The following is a 20,884-nucleotide window of genomic DNA, read 5'->3' as shown; positions in this document are numbered from 1 at the left end:
AGCTATTCAAATGAGGAGAAAAAGAGACACGAACCGAGACATTTATATAAACCTGTTTTTTTCTTAAATGTATTATGGTGCTGACACCAAGGTCGGATGGTTACATACGCTGACTGACTGTGTAGACACATGCATCACGGACCCATCATCCCACGCCAGCAGTCAACCGCCTACGTCACACGTGACAATGAAAAGCGCTACCTCACCCCGCGACACGCCAACGACATTCCGTGAACAGAGACCAAGATAAATAGATGGTTTGAAAAAGAAGAAGGACCACGATAGGATTTGTCACATGAAAATCTTGCATGAGAACAAGGTAATAAAACATGACCCAGTTGGGCTGAGAATTACATAATCCATCCCAAGCTTGGGGCAGAAAAGAACCAACCCCCAGCAAATTCTAATAAGCTACCAGCGCACTGTATGTTTCTAAGTATGAAACGGTATTTAGGGGCAGGAAATTTTATTTAGTGGGAGACCAAGCACCAAAACATGATCTTTCTTATTTGGGAAACTGTCCATCAACAGCCCGCTGACTCTCCCCCCCCCCCCGCCCCCCCCAGATATGACACCAAACCGCAAAGGTAATATTCATGCAACACGTCCGCTTCCGGTTCATAGATGACCCAGCGCACCATCGCGAAGTGGAAAAGAATCCTCATTCGTCCCTTCCTTATCTCCCTAAGCACCGGGCTCCACCTTCGGCAATAAGCATGAAGCGTATTTTTAAGGGGGACTGTCCAATGCCTAATTCACTCGCCGAAAATCACCAGAGTTTCTTTCTGAACAGCCTATGGTCCTGGTGTTCCTGTTTTATTAGTTTCTGGGATGTGCAAAGACATCCTACTCCCCTCTCATCTGGAAAGGTCCATTGTGCCGTCTTCAATCTCATTTAACAATACAGCAAGCCCATCCCTTTGGGAAAGCAACTGCAATCAACTCTGTGGTTACATAAATACCTCAACATCTAGGAGACCAATGGCAACGATCAGCTAATTCAGGAACAGAGTAATTTCTCTCTCTCTCTCTCTCTCTCTCTCTCTCTCTCTCTCTGTCTCGTATACACACACACACACACTCCTATTCACAAATCAAAGTGCTGCAACTGTCATCTCCATATTTTGGCCATCAGAAGAAAGAGGTCCTAAATGAAAATAAAACTTAAAAACTGAAACACCCAACACTCGTACTCATATACACTGGGCTTTCACTGTACGGAAAGAAGCTGAAGATTATCCACAAAAGGCAGGAAACCAAATTAGGCAACTTTTTGCCTCTTCTCCCTTTTGGAAATAGGAGCCCTCGAAATGACTTAAACCCAGAACTTTCCTAAAATGGGGGGGGGAATTAAGTGTCAAATTAACAGTTGGAGGGGTGGACCACTGGGAACTCTGCTCTAGTTGGCAATGAGGATGAGCTCTGCCTCCAGGCCTCTGGACCAGTGGTCCCCAAGTAGGGGTGACTGTGTCCCCAAGAGACATCTGGCCTTGTCTGGAGACATTTTAGGTTGTCATAACTGGGGCTGAAACTGAGAGTTTCCCCATCGCCTGCGAGCCAGCAGTTGTGCTAACAAGTGTCTGTCCAATCCATCTCGAGAGAGGGTATGGATTCTGCTGACTCGTTCCAAGAAACAGCCCTTGGTTTTATCGATTTTTGTTGTTGTTGTTGTTAGGTCTGCACCTGCAGCATATGGAAGTTTCCAGGCTGGGGTCAAACTGGCGCTGCAGGTGCCAGTTCACACCACAGCCACAGCAACGTGGGGTCTGAGCCATGTCTTCGACCTACACCACAGCTCACAGCAACGCCGCATCGTTAACCCACTGAGCGAAGCCAGGGATCAAACCTGTGTCCTCATGGATGCTAGTTGGGTTCTTAGCCCACTGAGCCACAACGGGAACGTCTATGGTTTTCTAATCTCTATGTTATTTATCTCCTCTCTTATTTATGATTTCCTCCCTTCTGCCAACTATAGGTTTTGTTCATTCTTCTTTTTCTACTTCGTTTGGTAGGTTAGGTTGTTTGAGATTTTTCTTGGGTTTTGAGGAGGGACTGGACTGTATCACTGTCAACTTCCCTCTAAGAACTGTTTTTGCTCCATCCTGTAGATTTTGTGTGGTTATATTTTCACTGTCATTTGTCTCAAGATGTCTTGTAATTTCCTTTTTTTATTTCCTCGTTGACTCACACTGTTTTTTTAGTAGCACGTTGTTTAGCCTCCATAGAATTGCCACAGCTGCAACCTACATCGCAGCCACAGCAACCGGGATCCTGACCCCACTGAGCCATGCTAGGGATCGACCCTGCGACCTCACGGACCCTAGTCAGGTTCATTTCTGCTGAGCCACAATGGGAACTCCTCATTTCTTTTTCTAAGGTTGATTTCATGCCCTTGTGGTCAGAAAAGATGCTTGAGATAATTCCTCCGTGCTTGCATTTGTTGCGGTTTTGCACCCTCTGTGCAGCTCTCCACACCTGCCTCGGGGAACGCCCCAGGCCCTGGCCCTGCCGCGCCCCCCCACCCCACCACCTTTGGGCCAGGGAGAAGCACACTCTCCTAACTGGTCTCACATCCCCCAGCCTCGTGCCTCTGAGACCCCAGGCAGCACGTCCGCATCTGCTGTCCGTCTCGCCCTCTCTGCAAGCCCCCCATAGCAGGCCCGCCTTGCTGCCAGAGGCACTTCCTCCAGGCACGGCCCTCTGGATCCATCGTGAAGGCGAGAACGGAGCCAGAACCTGGCGTTAGACTCTCCGCGTCCTGTCGCTCTCGCCGGGAAGCAGCTGGCCCAGCGATGGCGATGGGCATGGATGCCGGGGCCAGCCGGGCTGTGATGATCCACGCTTGCCAGCTGTCTGCATCCTCGGGCCAGGCACCCCGTCCCTCCAGCGCCTCACCTGTACACAGGGCACAGATAACTCACGCAACCCTCACAGCAACCTTGGGCGTGGACACCACGGTGCACAGCACAGAAAGGGCAGAGCCCTCGCTGGCACACAGCGAACTCGGCGGAGGACTGGGTAAAAGCGCTTTTGCCCCTGCAGTCCCTACGTTCTGGCATCAGCCTCGTCACCAAGTCCATGCGTGGCCCCAGGCAAGAACCTGAGAGCTCTCCGTCCCCTCTCCCGGACACATGGGACGGAGGACACCCACGCTCCTCGGCTGTCGGGAGGAACAGAGAGAAGCACACGGCGCAGCTCCTGGCCCCTCGAAGCGATGCGTCCGAGGCGCGGCTACGGGCTGTTAGGAACACGGGACGGCCAGGGCCCTGAGCTGGTCCCGAAAAGTCTTTCCGAAGCGTCCACCCCGTAAACCAAGAATCAGCGATTCCTCGTGCACTAATTCCTTATAGGTGTTCAGGGGGAGACTTGTAAGCACTTCCACCTCCGTAGCCTTGACTTCATTTCCTGCCTCTCACGTAGATTTGGGAAGCACGATCAAGGCTCTGAGGCACAGCTTCTCCACCGAGTTTGGAGGAAACGGCTCTCCCGCACTCATGGAAAGAATGAAAGAATTTCCGTTCCATTCAGGGCATCTTTAATCCCAAGAATTCATGATTTTTTTTACTTTTTTTTTTCCAGCAAAACGCAATGATTTGCTAACGATTAATTATTATGAATCTTCTTTCATAAACCTGTTTTAAAGAACCTGAATGTTCAGGCTTTAAAGGCCTCGAAAGTTTTACTGGGGTCCGCTCCTCCGCTGCTTTTGAAAGAGTCCTCCTCGAGCTAAATTTAGACACACACTTTGCCCCAATGGACTTGAACAGGAAGCAGCCAGATTAAAATAAGATGCCGCTAGAGCATCAGAATTCAAAAGCCATTGTGAGCCAACCACTTCCAAGAAGCCAGCGTGCGCTCTCATTCGGTAAAACTCTCAATGATTTCCCACGCAGGAAAAGAAAAGAAGAAACGATTTGAGGTGTGTCCCAAACACACACACACACACACACACACTCACACACACTCACACACGCGCGCGCGTGCACGCAAAATAAAATAACGAATTGGGTAAACCAGGGCAAAGAGAAGACAAAGGTAGGAAAAATGAGATCAAGCCGAAAGGCGATGACGGTGCCCAAAGCTGGCATCAGCTATAACTTACATCAGTTGGATGGGAATGACAGAAATCAGATTCTGAGTTTCCTAGACATCCATTCAAAGACCCAAATATGAGTAGATGCTTGAGTCACAGTAGCCACAAAAGGAAGAAGATACAAGTATCAAAATACAGCTTCCAGACTTGGAGACACAGGCGAAACTTCTCCCACGGGTGCCAGAGAGGACAGCGTGGCCGCCACACCACTCTCTCCTCCGTGAATGCTCCCCACCAGATTTCCACGGGGCCACTTCTTAAAACAGCCGGCAGTGTTGGATCACAGAACCGCACCAAAGCACAGCTATGGAGAACAAATCCACAAGCGGAAGGACAATGTGGTGGCAGCGTACAGATCTCCCAACAGCCTGGCGCACCCCCAGGGTATGCCTCAGAAGGGCTCCAAGTCCCAGCTGGGCTGCGAGTCTCTTGGGGTCGCAGAAACCCAGTAGAGTGGCTGCCTAGAAACATATTTGGTGCCAATAAGTAGACCCCTTGTACCATATCACTTATCATGGTTGCCTAGGAACCCAGGGCCTGGGGCTACATCACACTCTGAGCTTTCACCATCGTGTTCGAGTCCTTGCTATGGTAAGTGAGGCCGCAATAAAACAAGGAGAACCATCTTTCAAGGGTCAAAAACTTTTGTGGACCACCTATGTGACAAAGAGAAAGCTGTACTTCATTCCCTGTTTCAGTGAAAAACAACAAATGGCAAGACTACATCCGGGCGGTAAATTCAACGATGCCTTTGAAATGATTTCTGTGTCTGTGGGTCACGGTCAGGTTTACAAGTCTCTGCAGACGAGTGGAACGCACATCACAGGAATGGTAGCTGGTGTGTCAATCAACAAACGTCCAGGCTTCCAGACAGGTCTCTACAAAACACCTGGCAGTAAAACTGTTCCACAAAGGGGACCTGAGAATTTCAGGAAGAAGGTCCCGAGGTAAACGACCTTCACTTCAGGACAGCAACACCTTCACCCGTCGTGACCCTTCACAGCCAGGCCCACAGCTCCGCGGCTCCCACCTAGGGCTCCTTCACGCTCAGCCCTAACCAAGAGCCCATGAATCGGGTGCCTGGTCCTATCATTTCAGCCCCAGGGCGTCCCTAGCCTTACCCCTGTCCCAGCCCCGCTGCCACTCCCCTGGCGGGTGCCCTGGCGTCTGGATGAAAGCACACAATGACCCTCTGCCTGCTCTTTCCACCGGCAGAGGGATCCACCAATCTTCCTAGCTCATCCCTCGAAAACACGTGCTGGAGGACATGGCTGCTCCAGAAGACAAACCCGAGGCCCTGCAGTGCTGATGGAACTACTGCTTCCTCCGCAGCCAGAAAAGCAGGGGGCTAATCTCACCTCAAGAATAAAGTAATGGGGAGTTCCCACTGTGGCTCAGCGGAAACCAATCTGACTAGTATCCACGAGGACTCAGGTTCAATCCCTGGCCCCGCTCAGTGGGTTAAGGATCCTGAGCTGCCGTGAGCTGTGTGGTGTAGGTCACAGAGGAGGCACGGACCTGGCATTGCTGTGGCTCTAGTGTAGGCCAGTGGCTACAGTTCCAATTTGACACCTAGCCTGGGAACCTCCATGTGCCACAGATGCGGCCCTAAAACACACACACACACAATTATTAAACTGGCGTCCCTGAAGGACCGAGCTGCGTGCCTGAGCGACGGCCCCTCTCCAGCTAAGCACAGAGCCAAGACGGATGATACTGGGCTTGCAGCTCGGGGTGCCCAGGCCTCGCGGAACACCAGCAATGATCCTCATGCCATCGAGGTCCCAGAGATGCCAGCCTTCCAGCCGCTTGGGAAAGGGCTGCTGAGGGGCCAGACATCCCCGACAAACACCCAACTGGAGAAACTGGATTCTCAGCAGGTGCTGCAGCGCCGCCTCCGCTACGAGGATCAGGGCGCAGAGGCCGTGGCCTCGGACCCGAACGCTTTGGTTAAGTGAAGCAGAGAGATGGATCTGTCCGCAGAAACCCGCTTCAGCCTCACACAGGGGCGCCAGGAAAGATACGCCAAATACGCGGAGCACAATCCAGAGGGCCAGCGAGATGCTGGCCACCCTGCACCGCATCCAGATGGGCAACCGCCAGACAGTGCGGCTGCTGGAGTGGGTCCACAGCCTGCCGGCCGAGGCCCAACACCTGGAGCCCTTCAGCATGAAGCCCCAGCGGGAGCTCAGGCTCTAGCTGCCTTGCCTCACCCGCTATGGATACCCATCAGCACTGCCAGGGTCCCGGGACCTGGAACCAGAGTCACGGGAGGTGATCAAAGGCCGCTGGAGGCGCTGACACTCCTGAGGGCACGGGAAGCCGTGAGGCCGCCCTGGAGACCCGTGAGGCCCAGCCCTGCCCTCATGGGCCACCCCTGCCCGCCACCCAGCAAAGCCAACAAACCCATGCTCAGAGGTCCTGAAGGGAGAACATTTGAACAGTTAGGAATTCTTTACAAAACTCGGCCTCGGGAATTATTTTTATTTCGTTTCGTTTTTTGTTTTTTAATTGACAGTATATATTACCTAGTCTTAGCTTGCAGAGCAAAAATGTGAAGGGGAAAATATTTTAAGAAGCTCTGTGGGGTTGCTTTTGTTTGTTTGTTTCTTGCATTGGCGGCATATGGAGGTTCCCAGGCTAGGGGTCCAATCGGAGCTACAGCCGCTGGCCTACACCACAGCCACAGCAACGCTGGATCCTCAACCTGCTCAGCGAGGCCAGGGATCAAACCCACAACCTCATGGTTCCTAGTCAGATTCGTTTCCACTGCACCACAACGGTGCAGGTCTGTGGTTTTTGAAATTTCTCTTCATTAAATTTCTCTTAGTAGGCTCTCTGTATTGTAAACATAAAGAACTAATTTAACACCCCCCCCCAAGAAAAAGAATAAATGATTAACATACTGTAACCAAAGCTACCCTTGGTAGCCGAATAATGCCACCCCTACCCAGGTCGTGCCCATCCTTACCCTCAGAGCCCGTGAGTGCGGTGGGTCCCAGGGCACAGAGCAATGAGAGGTACAGCTGGAATGCAGTTTGCTGGCCTAAGCGCACAAAAAAAGAAGTCGTGCTGGGTTGCACAGGTAGCCCCAAGCTGCAGGGGAGTTCTTTAAATGGAGAGGAGGGTTTCAGGACAGCCAGGGTCACAGCAAGGGGACGTGGGAAAGACTCGCCGTGGCTGGCGTGGACAGAGGAAGAAGGAGCCAGGAGCCAAGCCACGCAGGTGGCCTGGAGAAATGGAAAAGGCAACTTCAAACAAAAACCAACCCAAAGGCTTTCTCTCCCCTGGAGCCTCCAGAAAATAAGGTATCCCTGCAGACAATTTTGATCCAGGCAGACCTGTGGTCCACAGGTTGCGAGATCATAAATGGACGTCGGGTTGAGCCACTGTGTTTGCAGTCGTGTGTTGCACTCACAGCAGCCCGAGGAACCGAATCCAGCCTCCTGCTTGCCGAGGACGAGCTCCCCCCGTCGGTATCCATCCCACCACAGAAGCGCACCGCGCAATCCCTCTGAGGGAGAGTCCCGGGCATCATGCAGCTTACACTGCCATCCAGCGTGGTCCCCACAGCATCTCAAATGATAAGCTGCCGAAGCGAGCTGCCTGGAGGCAGGACACCTGTCACACGGGGTGGGATTGGGGGTGGGGGGCTGCTGAAGCTCTGCGCTGCTCAAAGGGCCTGGCTCACTTGGGCCAGGAGGGCCTCACTCTCCCCCGCGTCTGGCTCCAGCATCCTGTGGCCCCCACGGGGCCAGGTTCCATGTCTGACGGCTGTGCCGCCTGCTGCCTGATGAGGACTCTGTTCTGAAAACCTGCACTCTCCCTCGAGAATCCAAGCGCGCCTTCCAGCGGGGGCTTCGGGCATGCAGGACCAAAAGCAAGGAGCAGAGGCGTGCCTGTTGTGGCTCAGCGGCAGCAAACCCGACTAGTATCCAGGAGGATGCAGGTTCGATCCCTGGCCCTGCTCTGTGGGTTAAGGATGCTGTGTTGCCGTGAGCTGTGGTGTAGGTCGCAGACGCGACTTGGATCCTGCATTGCTGTGGCTGTGGTGCAGACCTGTGGCTGCAGCTCCCTAGGCTGGGAACGTCCCTAGGCCGTGGATATGCCCCTAAGAAGGGGAACAAACAAACAGAGAGTGAGGAGGGAGCTCAGTGTGGGAACTGGGGTCCCCAGGATAAACCCACCCGTACCTGAAACCAGGACCAGACTCGCCCTCTGCTTCCGAGCCCCGGGTCGCACAGGCCCGGGTCGGGGTGGGGTGTCAGCGCACGGGGTCCTTTCTCTGCTGAGAGTCAGTGGTGAATGCCCTGACTCACCCACCCGGGCAGAGCAAGCTGTGCGAGATGCTCACCGCACTGCAGACACAGAGAAGACCCGCCCGGGGCCTCTCTTCTAGTCCTCGGGGCTCCACGCGATGAGCATCCTTCTGTTCGTGCTCAGCAGGCACCACGCCCGGCCTTCTAACCGCTTCGGGAAGCTCTCGGAGAGACGGCGACCCGCGCTGCGGAGGACGTGGAGAAGCCAAAACCCTCTGACGTTTGGGGCAGGAGCGGACAACAACACAGTCCCTCTGGAAAACCGTCTGACGGTTCCTCAGAAAGAGAAACCCGGAGCTACAGACGGCCCAGCAGTGCCACCCAAGGGACGTGAAACCGCGCGTCTACACAAAACCTGCACACAGGGAGTTCCTGTCGTGGCACAGGAGAAACCAATCCGACTGGGAACCATGAGGTTGCGGGTTCGATCCCTGGCCTTGCTCCGTGGGTTAAGGATCCGGCGTTGCCGTGAGCAGTGGGGTAGGCCACAGACACGGCTCGGATCTGGCGTGGCTGCGGCTGTGGTGCAGGCCGGCGGCGACAGCGCTGATTCGACCCCTAGCCTGGGAACCTCCATGTGCTGCGGGTGCGGCCCTAAAAAGAAAGACAAAACCAAACCAAACCCTGTGGACAAATGTTCACAGCAGCATCTCCCTAAAAGCCCCAACGGGGGAACAGCCCACCTGCCCAGCAACGGACGGAGGACGGGCGAAGCCATATGCCCACAACGTCCTCATTCAGAAAGAGGGAAGTGTCAGTCGAGGCTACTCCATGGATGGGCCATGCATGAAAGCATGACACTAACCCAAAGGGGTCAGCCCGCCAAAGACCCACACTGTGTGATTCCATGAATCTGAAATGTCCAGAACAGGCAAATCCACAGAGACACAGAACAGATCCGTGGCTATCACGGGCGTCCCGGGGAGGGGAGGACGGCCAGCGGGCACAAGCGCTTTTTTTGGGCGATACAGCTTCTAAAACGGTCTTGTGGACATGTCCACACAACCCTGTATATTTACTTAAAAAAAAAAAAATCACTGAATTGTACCGTCTGTTTCCAACAGGAGAGTTTTGGTATGTCAGTTATGCCTCAATAAAGCTATTTTGCTGAAAGCCTCTCGGGGATCCTCAAAGCAAAGACGATCCAGGTGTATGTGCATAAATGTTCCAAAAAATAGTTACGCTGTTATCATACAATCAAAAATCTATAGACAGATTCCAATTTTTTTTTAAAAAGTGAAACCTCTTCATTTGTTGATACAAAGGATTTGAATAAGTGCACTGCCTCTCATGTCAAAGACATGATTGCATAATTTAAGTTGGTAAGAGGCCTATGGAGAAGCTTTCTCACTCAAATTACACCTGAACAATACATGTTATTGCATCAAGACATACTTAGACATATCATGATTTTCAACTGGTTGGAGATGAAAACTGAAATATGGAAAACATTTGTTTTAGTCACAACAGAATCCAGAAGATGAAACTCACCAGAATATCTGCTTATTAGGACTCAAGAATCCTAACACCTGAAGCCTTGGCTTAAGTGGATTTTAAAGTCAATATAAATGGATTAAGAAATTTAATTTTCTGTTGGCATACATGACAAAAGCTTCCAGAATGACAGTGAAGTATCGTTTTAAAAACTGCCCAGGAGCCAATGTAGAGCTTTTCCCAGGCAGCATAAAGTTCAGCACTTCACAGAGAAGACATACAGAACTCATGGACGTTCAGCCTTTTTTTTTTAGGGCCACACCCGCGGCCTGTGGAGGATCCCAGGCTAGGGGTCGAATCCGAGCTGCAGCCACCGGACTACACCACAGATACAGCAACGCTGGATCCTTAACCTGCTGTGCGAGGCCGGGGATTGAACCCGAGTCCTCATGGACACTCGTCGGGTTTGTTACCACTGAGCCATGACGGGCAGTCCACTTCCAGCTCATTTTTGTGAAAATGCTCTTCTTCTATTTTGGACTGAACCGTCCTAACAGAATCAGAATTTTGTCAGGCTCTTATGCTCCCAGGTTCTGCAAGGGAACACGGTCCAAGGTGGTGACTCTTGGCAACGCATGTCCCAGGGGCACAACCAGGATCCATGAAATCGACAACCCACCCGGGCTGTAGGTCTCACCGCGACGGGGAGCAAGCAGGTGGAGACACAAGTCCTGGGCTCTGACCTTCACCCAGTCCCCAGCTGAGCCTCCCCTTGTCCCTGCAAATGCAGCTCCTGACCTCAGCGCCTGGCCCGTGCCATCCCCCGTCCGGGTTCCCCAATGCTGCCGGAGCGGACGACCACAGACTCGGCTGCTCGGATTTCTCCCGCTGCGGTTCCGGAGGTCAGGCGTCGACAACGGGTCCCAGGGCTGTGCTCCCGCAGGCGCCAGGGCAGAATCAGGTCCTGACCTTGCCCGGTTTCTGAGCCTCACTCTGACCCCTGTTTCGCTGCACCCATCTCCTCTCCCCCTCTGACCGCCTCCTCCCCTGTGGTGGCTCTGGACTCGAGCGGGCCACCTCCTCGCTGCCTCAAGGTCCTGGCCTCACACCCCCAAGTCCCTTCTGCCCCGAGGTCGTCGTGCACAGGCTCTAGGATCAGGCCCAGACACCTTCCGAGGGCCATCACTCTGCTACCATGAGTGTGGCGGACGAGGCTGAGAAAAATGACTCGAATCTGGTCTGTGAGACGTGACAGGAGGGTGACGCGGTGGTGGCGGGGCCAGAGCTGGAAACAGCGCTGTGCATTCTGACAGCCTTGACCGGTGGCAGCAGCAGCTCTTGGCAGTAGGCAAATCCATGCACTTCCACCAGCCTTTGGACCCTGAGCTCAAGAGGCCTCTGGCCTCCACCTCCCGCGCACAGGAACCGTGGTCAAGGGGCGGGCAGGCAGGCAGGCCCGGGCTCCGCCTTGGAAATGTCACAGTTCCTGCTGGAGCGACAGAAGCCCCAGAAGACAGGGCCAGCCTGCCAGCTCCCGCTCCCGGGGGCCTGACCTCAGAAAGCACACGCTTCCTGAGCTCCGACCCTGACCTCCTCCGATTACCCCCAAATCACAGGCAAATCGCCTGAGGCCAGATGCTTCTCGCAAGATCACAGAGCCGGGGGGCAACGGAGCCCTCGACCCAGCCCTCTCCCTCTACACGCAAAGGCCACGCCGTGCGGCCGGCTCCCTTCCTCGGCCCCAAACGCCTCTGCCTCTTTTCCCTAAAACACCCAAACCGGAAGGTACGACCTCGAAGCCAAGAGAAATACAAGCAGGAGGTCAACAGCCCCAAAGGGAGGCCCCACTGAGGACCATGGGCCAGCTGGGCCTCACTCTGCACGACAGCAGCCCGGCCCTCCCCGGGCCCACAGCCTCATCTCCGCCCTCATCCCTCCCAGCACTCAGCAGGTCCCTCCCGGCGCCTGGCACCACCACCCCTTCATCCCAGCTCTGCCCCCTGCGACGGGGGCCACCAGCACCTGGCCCGCCTCTCTGCAGGGCAGAGGTTCTCGAGGGGAGCAACTCTGCTTGTTCCCTAGACGGCAGGCCAGCTGAGCTCCTGGCACAGCAGGGGCTTCTGAAAGGTAGGCACCATGAAGCCACAGCCTCAACCTCCATGGTGGAGAAGGAGCCCATGTGCGCGCCATAAACACTTTGGAACACAAGCATGTCCCAAAAAGACCATGTGCCAAGACTCTCCTTCCTCCATATTTACAGTATGTTTGCCTAAGATCCCCCCTACTCTGCTTTTGCAACAGGAAGTGGTAAAGGAGAGCATGCAATGTAACCAACCTCTGTGTGCAGGAGAAAATGCTGCTGAAATGTGCCACACTAAAAATTACAATTCGGCAGGGAATGCACAGTGGGGTAGGGATCCAGCGTTGTCACTGCAGAGGCTCAGGTAGCTGCTGACACAGGTTTGATCCCTCGCCTGGGAGCTTCCACAGGCCAGGGGCAAGGCAAGAAAGGAAGGAAGGAAGGAATTCAAACACTGTAAACCACATTTCGAAAATATAAAAGAAAAGAAAACACGGGAGTTCCCGTCATGGCTCAGCAGAAACAAATCTGACTAGTATCCATGAGGACGCAGGTTCGATCCCTGGCCTTGCTCAGTGGGTTAAGGATCTGGCATTGCCATGAGCTGTGGTGTAGGCCAGCAGCTACAGCTCTGATTCAACCCCTAGCCTGGGAACCTCCATATGCCATGGGTGTGCCCCCCGCCCAACAAAAAAAGAAATACGGGAGTTTCCCATTGGCGAAAGGGGATTAGCTTTGTTGGGAGGGCTGGGACGCAGGTTAGATCCCCAACCCAGCATAACAGATTAAGGATCTGGCATTGCTACAGCTGCAGCTTAGGTCACAACTGAGGTTCGGATCTGATCCCTGTCCCAGGAACTCTATGTGCCAAGGGGGTGGACAAAAAGAAGAAAAGAAAAAAAAAGAGAAAGAAAGAAAGAAAGAGAGAGAGAGAAAGGAAGGAAGGAAGTTCCCGTCATGGCTCAGCGGAAACAAATATGACTAGAATCCATGAGGATGCAGGTTCGATCCCTGGCCTTGCTCAGTGGGTTAAGGATCTGGATCTCCTGTGAGCTGTGGTGTAAGTCACAGACGTGGCTTGGATCTGGCATTGCTGTGGCTGTAGCACAGGCCGGCAGCTGCAGCTCCAATGTGACTGCTGGCCTGGGACCCTCCATATGCCGTGAGTGTGGTCCTAAAAGGACCAAAAACAAATAAAAAAAGAAAGGAAAGGAAAAAGAAAAAAAATTAGAATGCTGTAAAGCACATTTTGAAAATAGGAAATCAGCTCTCCTTTGGACCCTTGAGCAGAAGAACAAAAGAGACCTTTGGTCTTGAGGTCACGGCCAGCAATACCACCAATGAGATCCATACGGCGGCGTACGGGATATCACAGTCCCCTGGGAGATGTCGGGTATTCATTTTAAAACCAGACATCAGGGCCTGTGCACATGTGTACGTGTGTCTGTGCACATAGGATATTTAACGTTAAAAACTCATGACGCGAAGCCCCAAGAGCTGAGCTTCGCAACCTCGTCACTCGTACCACTTGGGCAGGTCATGCCTCAGGGTGGCAGGTGTCGGGCACCTGTCAGACGTCTGCCAGCATCCCGGTCTCCACCCACCAGAAGGCAAAACCATTCCTCCCGAAGGCCACGTGGGACAACCACAAGCATCTCCGGACGTTGCCAGACGATCCCTGGGGGACGCCCCTGGGATGAGGGTGGCCTGATTATTTAAAGCAGACGCAGTCCTTGAAATCGGAGCAATCTACTTTCCCAGATTATTACGAATTACACCCCAAATTATCTTTCTTCGGGAGGTCTGAGAAATGCAATAAATCCCGCATTACACTTTGCTGACCTACATTCCTTTAAAAAGACCCAAATGGAAGTTCCTACAGAGGAAATCTGTAGAAGTCATTTTTCCACGTTAAAAAAAAAAACCCAGCTATTTCCTGGGATGGTTTCGAAGAGTCTAACAACAATCAAAATTGCTTTCTTTCATGAGTCTTACCCCGAAGCCCGCGATCAGGGAGAGAGCGCAGGAGCCGGTGCGGCCGAATGTTTGTAGGTTACATCACCGTTACCTCCCAATTCCTGCTTATTGTCATCTGGCAGCTGGACAAAGAATCAAAAGGATGGCTGGAGATAAAGTGAATGTCGGAGCTCCTATTTTCTCTTTTTAACAGTAAGTTTTTCCATGCTTTCATCTGGCGATTTCTCCCCCCCGCTAACGGCACAGGGCTTTGGAGCAGGATCGGCGGTTAGAAGAGGGATTCGGGGGACCCCAAGCCCATGGCTCTTTTAGAAAACAACTGGGATCAGACATGAAGAGGCTCTGAGTAATTTCTCTGCTTTTCTTTTTTTTTTTTTCCTTTTTTTGATTTTTAGGGCCACACCCGTGGCATATGGAAGTTCTCAGGCTGGGGCTCCAATCGGAGCTGCAGCTGCAGGCCACAGCCACAGCCACAGCAATGCAGGATCTAAGAGCCCCATCTGCGACCTACACCACAGCCCACGGCAATGCTGGATCCTTTAACCCGCCGAGCAAGGCCAGGGATCAAACCCTTGTCCTCGTGGATACTCGTCGGGTTGGTTAGTGCTGCGCCAGAGAACTACACTCTGAGCGATTTCTAAGCCCCATATTCCAGGTGGGCATGGCCTGAGGGACTGCACCACACAATGCCCACCGTGTTCTGAATCCTGGCAACACTCTCTGATCTGTTGCCTCCCCCCCCTCCAGGCTTCACCCCTTGCTGTAGGCTGAGAACATCCTTCACACGGCTTTGAGCACCTGAGCAGAGGGGAGCCAACCCGTATTCTTTCTCTCCAAAGTTCTAGAGGGAATTAACTGTTACACACGACTAAGTCCAGGCCGTGAGGTGTCCATGTCATATCTGAGCCCTCAGCGCGTGCGCACGCACACACACACCCACACACACCCACACCTACACATACCCCTCCTCGGGCTTAGAAACCACTGCGGGTGAAGGCAGCACAAAAAAATTTCTGCAGGGTGAGCCCAAGGTAGGCAGAACTCCCATCCACAGAAGTCCTGCTTGTAACAGAAGGAAGCGAGCCATCCCTTATTTCAGCCACAAAACATAAGAATTCGGGTGGCTTTTAAAACAGCTTGGGAAGCGCCATCCCCCAGCATCCGTTTGGAAGGTCTGATTCCACAGAGCTGGAGTTGGTGGACTCTTTCTGGAAAGGGCCAGACAGGAAATAATGTTTAGTTTGGTGAGACAAAAGGCAACACTGAAAATGTGATATAGAGATGATATAACAAGAGACAAAACAGATGTCCCCAAATTTTCATTGACAAAATTCAAAATTTTAGGAACACCCAACTTTGAACTTCATATCATATCATTTTCATGTGTCATGACATATTCCTGTGATGTTTTCCCTCCATCACTTACAAATCTCAGAGCCGTTCTCAGCTGGAAGGCTGTACAAAACGCAGTGGGCGGGCTTGGCCTGGGGGCTGCCCTTTGCGACCCCTGTCACAGAGGATCGCAGGCAGGACAGGGCCCCTTCTGGGGGCAGCATTTGCTGGCCCGGCTCCAGGCCTGGGGAGAAGACAGGAGGCCGCTCAAGCAGCAGCAGGCAGAGACAACAGAGGGAAATCCAGACGTGGGCATCGGGGAGGAAAAGGGCTTTTGAAGCCCCAAACCCTGCATTGTCTCTGCTTAAAAAAAAAAAAATTCATATAGGGGAGTTCCCGTTGTGGCGCAGTGGGTTAAGAACCCGACTAGCATCCATGAGGACACAGGTTCGATCCCTGGCCTCGCTCAGCGGGTTAAGGATTCGGTGTTGCTGTGGCTGTGGCTGTGGCTGGCAGCTGCAGCTCTGATTCCACCCCGGCCAGGGAACCTCCACATGCCGCGGGTGCGGCCCTAAAAAGACAAAAAACAAACAAAGGTTTCTATAGGGCAACTGCTCTCTTTCAGCAAGAGAAAGGCCTGTGGCTCAGCAGGTTAAGAAGCAGACATAGTCTGATGATGAAAGGCAACAAGATCCAGCTGTCCAGCACAGGGAACTGTATCACTGATGACTGTGATGGAGCATGATGGAGGATAATGCGAGAAAAAGAATAGATATTTACATGTATGAATCAATGGATGACTGGGTCACTTTACTGTACAGCAGAAATGGACAGAATGCTGTAAATCAAGCAGAATAAAAATTATTTTTAAAGAAGGCACGGTATTTTTTTCCCCTTTTACAGCTACAACTGCAGCATATGGACATTCCCAGGCTAAGGACTGAATGGGAGCTGCAGCCGCCCGCCTACACCACAGCCACAGGAACACCAGATCCAAGCTGCGCCTGCGACCTACACTGAAGCTTGTGGCCATGCTGGATCCTTAACCCACTGAAGGAGGCCAGGGATTGAACCCACATCCTCACAGACACTGTGTGTGGGGTTCTTAACCTGCTGAGGCACAGTGGGAACTCCAGGTGGGGTATTTTTTATACAAACGGCACTGCTGACCCCACACTATGTGTCTCAAAACGTCATTGATTTGTGATACCTTCTTTGACGTGTCACACACACCTAGTTGTGAATATCGAGTGGTCACAAATGCTCCTAGTTGTATAGCTTTTCACCGCGTCACTGGAGGAACCCTTGTAATATCAAAAGAGCCCTAAAAGTCCTACAAACCAGCTTAATAAACAATGAAACATTTGATGTTAAAATGAGATGCATCCGGAGTTCCCGTCCTGGCGCAGTGGTTAATGAATCCAACTAGGAACCATGAGGTTGCGGGTTCGGTCCCTGCCCTTGCTCAGTGGGTTAACGATCCGGCATTGCCGTGAGCTGTGGTGTAGGTTGCAGACGCGGCTCGGATCCCGTATTGCTGTGGCTCTGGCGTAGGCCGGTGGCTACAGCTCCGATTGGACCCCTAGCCTGGGAACCTCCATATGCCGCGGGAGAGGCCCAAAGAAATAGCAAAAAGACAAAAAAAAAAAAAAAATGAGATGCGTCCACAATTCGGCCAGTGATTTTATGAGACGTACGCCCAACCGGAGCAGACGTTTGACAGTTTAAAATACATCTCATCGACAGGTCTCGCAAAATCTGTCTCCAGGTACCAAGGGCAACCCCCGCTCCTCTGCTTCCACTCTGCATAGAGCCTAAGACCCCAGGGATGAGAACTCCCCCGTGGGCTTTTGCCAACACTCCCAAACTTTCCCACTTCTGTGTGATCCGTCCCACAACCACCCCGACTTGAAAAGGGGACATTCTGTTTATGCCAAGGTAAGAATCATCCAGAGATCTTGGGAGGCGGGGCTCTTGAAACATTCAACACGTGCAAAGAGAACCAAGAAGCGGAAAGTCACGGCGGACTGAAGCAGGGACGTGAAGAGGGTGTGGGTGCGACGATGCAAAGGGGCCCTTTGAGGACAGTGTCAACTCTGGGACCACGTAAAGGTTTTTATTTGCAAAAACATCCTTACTCTCCAAAGGTTCGGGAAAAAAGAAAGAGGAGGGCGGGGAGAGGAGCGGGGGCAGAGGGGAGGGAAAGAGCGCGAAGGACAGAAAACAGCTACTGCTGGACAGAGGAAGCAGGTCTGGCAAAACGCTAACAACGGATGGATGCATTCTGTATGTTTTCCACGGGTTTGAAATGTTTCAACACACAAAGTTGGAGGAAAAGAACGGAGTCCATATTGGATTGAACTGAGTCATGCTGCTCTGCCACCAGCTGCTCTGGCTACTCTTCGCCTTCAACGAAACATCCAGTCAAGTCAGTCTTGACACTTTAATACAAGTCCAAATTATTCTCATTAAAAAAAAAAAAAACAAACCCATTGACCTTGCGTCTGTGCCAACCTGGGTATTTCTAGTTTACAGTGCAACTATTTCTAGTTCCCCAGCAGCCATGAGCAGGGCAGGCGTGCCCATCCTCCCGCTGCAGACTCGGCAAGGCCCGGCCCCGTACGGAGGACGCCGAGTGCTGCAGGCTAGAAACCCCGCCAGCATTTCCACAGACATCACACACGCCCAGCTCTCTAGCTAGGACGCCTCCCCAGAATGCCTCACGACGAGCAGCATGACTCTCATTTCTCGTGTTTCTCACTGCGCAAAGACCTAACAATGAGCAGGAGTTTGGAATATTTTAAAATAATTCACAATAGCACTGGCATGCTTTTCTTAGAATGCAAGGTGATGGTACCAGATGGTAGTACTAAGTGGTGGTGGTGCTAGGTGGTAGTGCTAGGTAGTAGTGCTAAGGGGTAGTGTGAGGTGGCAGTACTCAGTAATGCTAGGTAGTAGTGTTAGGTGGCAGTGCTAGGTGATAGCACTAGGTGGCAGTGCCATGTGGCAGTACTAAGTGTTAGATGGAGTGCTGGGGGTCCTCCACGTGGCAGTGCTAGGTGGTCATACTAGGTGGTAGTGCTAGGAAGTAGTACCAGGTGACAGTGTTAAGTGGCAGTACTAGGAGGTAGTATTTGATCAACAGGGTGAAAACTGTGCCTGTCAGTCCTGGCCAGGGTATAAGTTCAGGAGGGGGAGGGAATGGGATTTTGGCTGTTGTTGAGAACAGCAGATCAGCCTGTCAAACACATGGCTTAAAGCCTAGTGAAGTTTCCATTCTCGCCCAGCACTCATGACTATTCCCTCGACAAGGCTTGCGAGAGGGGATGTGTAACAGCACCCAGAACCCTCGCCTCCTCCCCAGGTGACACGCTTCCTCACGAGAAACCCTAACCAGTACCAGACCCACCACCTCAACCTGAGACAGGCCCTTGACGCGCGACCAAGCCGTACCCCAGCCCCTGGTCCCTGCACGAGGCCGAAGGCGGCTGGAGGGCTCAGGGCTACTCCGGAGGCAATGGAACGTCCGTCGTGAGCTTCCCAGCTGGGCCGAGAGCACCTGCCCGCGGGCGCTGTGCTCTGTCCTCTTGGCCTTCACCCTGGCGGGCCACTGGTGCTGCGGGTGCGATGCTCAGTTGCCCTCGCTCAGAGCTCCCTTCTCACGTGTCCATCGTCCTGAGGTGCGGGTCGCCCTTGGCTGACTCGGGCGCCTCCTCGAGGCCCTCTCTGCACGGGGGGGGGGGGGGGGTCCCTGGCCTCGAGGGAGGACAGTACGTGGGCGACTACTGGGCTTTGCCCTGAAATCGTATGTTGGGGGGCAAATGTTCTAGTCCCCGTTCTAGGCACCCCGGCTATCACCTAGAAGACCTCAGGGACGTCCATCCAAATAAATGATTTGAGAGTAAGATTTAATGGGGTGCCTCCCCACTCGTCCTTTGTCACTGAGAGACCACGAGGGCAAGGTGTCACCAGGACAGCTTCCCCTTTCTCCCGCCTCGCGTGGTCTGCTTCCAGTCCACTGGGTGGGCTCGAATGCCTCACCCTGATGTGAGCTCGTGGCAGAAGAGCAGGAGGAAGAGGAGGAGAAGGCACGCACAGCTGTCCCGAGCGGGAGAACCCACGCTTGACGGCGACCTCCCAGCATCCTCAGTGCCGAGACACGTGAGACACAGAGGGCTTCCCGTTGGCCCAGATCGCCAGGGCCTACCTAGATGCCCCGCCTCCCTCCAGCCAGCTGAGGTCCCACTCCGTCCCCTGGTCCCCCCCACAGAGGACACGGGGAGGAGTCATCAAATCCAGTCCAGGGAGGCGCGGAGGCACGAGGGACACTGAACAGGAAAGCCAGGCACGAACTCCTGTCGGCATTCACCGTAAATTCCTGACTTTAAATCGCACTTTCCCGGGTCTGCAAACGGGGTAACAGGCCCAGGCCTGCCTGTCTCATGGGGATGCACGGAGATCAAGCCAGACCTAGACCATCTGGAAACTGCAAAGCACGGACCACCGCCCACTAGGGTGACCAGGGATGGGGGCGACGGGCCCAGGGTTCACACTGCCTTCGTCCTGCGAGTGCCCAGGAATCGAAGAGCTGAGCTGACACCTTGCTGGCCAAGGGACACCTTCTCAGGACACGTGCAATTGGAGGCGCTTCCAACCAGCGAAAGCACAGAGTCACACGGACTCCTGTTATGATTTGAGGGTACGCTCAGCTGGTTCAGCACACACGGACGTTTACTGACTCTAACTGCCCCGTGTACCCGCTTCCTAACGGACCCCAGTTTCTTTAAGTTTTTTTTTATTATAGGTGATATACAACCTTGTGTCCATTTCTGCTGCACAGGAGTGACCTATCACACATATTCTTTTTCTCATACTGTCCTCCATCCTGGTCTCTCCCAAGAGACTGGACAGAGCTCCCTGTGCTGCACAGCAGGGCCTCATGGCTTCTCCATTCTCCATGTCAGAGTTTGTCTCGACCCACCCTAAACTCCCCGTGCTCCCCACTCCCTCCCCCTCCCCCTGGGCAACCACCAGCCTGTTCTCCGTGTCCGTAAGTCGGTTTCTGTTCTGTAGAGAGGTTCAGCGGTGTCATGTTTTAGATGCCACATAGACGTGACATCAAATGCATACTGCAGTCCCTCTAGAGGGAACTGCCCTTCCGTCTCATCAAGGGCACCGACAACAGGGAACGGACCTGGCGCTGCTAAAGATCCAGCTCCCCCGTGCTCTGCTCTCGTCCAAGATTTTAGGGGCAGTCACGTCGAAGGGTTCACAAGCTCAATTGATGACGGCAATTTGCCAAAGCAAGACATTTGAGCATCCATGATCAGTTAGGCCCTCTGCCCGCTCGGCTCTCTACCTGCGAGAGAAGAGGAGGCGGGGGGCTTCCGCCCGTGGCGTCCTGGCTCCTCGTGGGCACAGCTGTGACATCTGCCCACATCCCCTTGTGTGGCAGCTTTACGGCTGGCTGTGCCGGTGTGGGAATGGCTTCCAGAAATCCTGTATTTCAGGATAAATTATCCAAGGTCAGGACACAGTGGGCAGTGCCAGATAGAATACCTCGATATAAATAGCCTGAGTGCAGGGGAGAAACCAAGCTGGAAACGATCAAAGCCAGAGCGAGTCCATGGAAAAGTCTTCCCCTGAATT

The 20,884-nt window shown here is 53.2% G+C and overlaps 1 protein-coding gene and 1 pseudogene across 4 annotated transcripts in view; one reads left to right on the top strand and one right to left on the bottom strand.

Moving 5' to 3' along the window:
* The window catches only part of TBL1X (transducin beta like 1 X-linked), a 244,773-nt gene that overhangs the window by 165,345 nt on the left and 58,544 nt on the right, over positions 1 to 20,884 (bottom strand). The window lies entirely within an intron of this gene.
* On the top strand, positions 2,793 to 6,292 carry LOC125118871 (BLOC-1-related complex subunit 5-like; annotated as a pseudogene).

Source organism: Phacochoerus africanus, chromosome X (genome assembly GCF_016906955.1).
Source record: "Phacochoerus africanus isolate WHEZ1 chromosome X, ROS_Pafr_v1, whole genome shotgun sequence".
In the NCBI taxonomy this organism is placed as follows: domain Eukaryota; kingdom Metazoa; phylum Chordata; class Mammalia; order Artiodactyla; family Suidae; genus Phacochoerus; species Phacochoerus africanus.
Note: the sequence above shows the minus strand (reverse complement) of the source record. Positions and strands in the feature narration are given on the sequence as shown.